Genomic DNA, 1,808 nt, shown 5'->3' with positions numbered 1-1,808 from the left:
TGATGTCAGCATACCATTATTAGTAGGAAAAATCACAGCTGATTGGTTTGTCACTTCATCATCCGAAGAAGACGAGTAACTCAAATGCGTCACACATGTCGGCTCGCGTATAAATACACCTGTCTGAGTCAGTGGCATGCCATTGGGCCCAGTTCTGTGGGACTTATTATTTTCATCGACCACTGTATTATTTAAAGTTGAACCAATAGTCAGATAATACAAATATATGCAAACAGATTGTTCCACCAAGCGATAAGGGACAAGATAGCAACCTTTTTTGTTTTCCTTTATTGCTTTGTTGGCACGAGGATTGTAACATTTGGGCGCAAGACCTGATTATTTCTCCCCAAAACAGAAGAGTATGAGGTTAGCCAAATGAATTAAAAGCTCAAAATATAAAAGCCAATAGGAATGTTATATGTAATCTAACAAGAATACTATTCTTTGCCAAAAGACAACATGATAATTTGTTTTAAGCCAACGACATGTATGACAAATTTAGAGCAATTTATATTTAGATCTGAAATTGCACATATGATAAATTTCATCATCATCAAGTAACAATATGAATAAAACAAATGATATGCACATGTATGGTAGCCAAAAACTACAAATCAGAACATAGTAGTATACATAAGTGATCAAGTATGAATTTTTCACAGCATTTCCATAGAACCTATCACAATAATTTCCAAGCATGTCTAATAATAGGCTTCACAACTTCCAGTCAACAGTGGGAGTATGAAGCATGATGCACTCGCACATACTGAATATTCAGACTAACTCACCCAGTATGTCCTGACCTTGTGATTATTCAGTTTCACACCTAAATCCAAGGGTTTCTCCTGGAGACTTCTAATTTCTGAGCTTGATGAGTATCTTTTGGACCTGCCATGTTGATCGTCATTTTAAAAATCAGTGATTCGGTGAGAAAAAAATTCCAATTGTAGTTGGAGCTGCCACTGAGTATTTATGTGCATATTTAGTACCAATGCATATTTACTATTTGGTTAACTTAAGCAACTATACTTCAAGATTTCAATTGTAAGCAATATCGCAATACAAGTATAATGTGGTACTACAAAAGTATAAGATCAATTGACAAGAATGTGGCTATCTGTGGTCCAGCAATCTATGCCAATAGATGAATAAAAAATCAAACTGCTATTATATTCGCTAATTATCAGTGCTAGCATTTATTGTGTAAAAATCATATTAGAATAGAAGTGGGCTAGCATAGCAATCTAAGCATAGTAAACCATTCCTCTAGTATTAATATTGGAAAAAGGTAATGGTGCTTGATCTCCTAATCAGATCAGTTATTTCGGTCATTGCACATCTACAATTGCACAAGTAAGAAGATCCACCCATACCTTGGTCCTTCATGAAGTAGAACAGAAGACGAAGTCCTCACAATCCGTTCAATCTGAAGAATGTCGTGACCAGCGTTTGGCTTCTTTGGGTGCACCAGTGAGAGTCCCATTTGCTTTATATTCGTCTTCAATAGTAGTTTCTAGACAGCTCCACATTGGCGCGCGGATTTGAACTCAGAGTGCTATATATATATATATATATATATATATATATATATATATATATATATATATATATATATATATATATATATATATATGGGCCTGCAAGGATGGTTTCTAGACAGTTCCGCCTGGGTGCGCGGGTTTGGCAGAAAATTTGAATTTGGGAGGGGGCATGGGTGGACAGGATGACAGTAGCCAAGAATAGCGCGCCGGTGGGGAAGGGCAAGGAGTAGTATGTGGCGGCGCCGCCGCCGCTGTGAATGAGCAGCT

General features: G+C 37.0%; 1 long non-coding RNA gene across 1 annotated transcript; it reads right to left on the bottom strand.

Moving 5' to 3' along the window:
• Positions 1–274: 274 nt before the first annotated feature.
• Positions 275–1,465, bottom strand: LOC119328771. Its single transcript, XR_005159150.1, has 3 exons — positions 1,374–1,465; positions 789–888; positions 275–332 (listed from the first exon to the last, which is right to left on the bottom strand). It is a non-coding gene; the product is annotated as an uncharacterized LOC119328771 (long non-coding RNA).
• Positions 1,466–1,808: the final 343 nt, after the last annotated feature.

This window comes from Triticum dicoccoides, chromosome 7A, assembly GCF_002162155.2.
Source record: "Triticum dicoccoides isolate Atlit2015 ecotype Zavitan chromosome 7A, WEW_v2.0, whole genome shotgun sequence".
In the NCBI taxonomy this organism is placed as follows: Eukaryota; Viridiplantae; Streptophyta; class Magnoliopsida; order Poales; family Poaceae; genus Triticum; species Triticum dicoccoides.
This window is presented reverse-complemented; position numbering and strand designations above follow the sequence as displayed.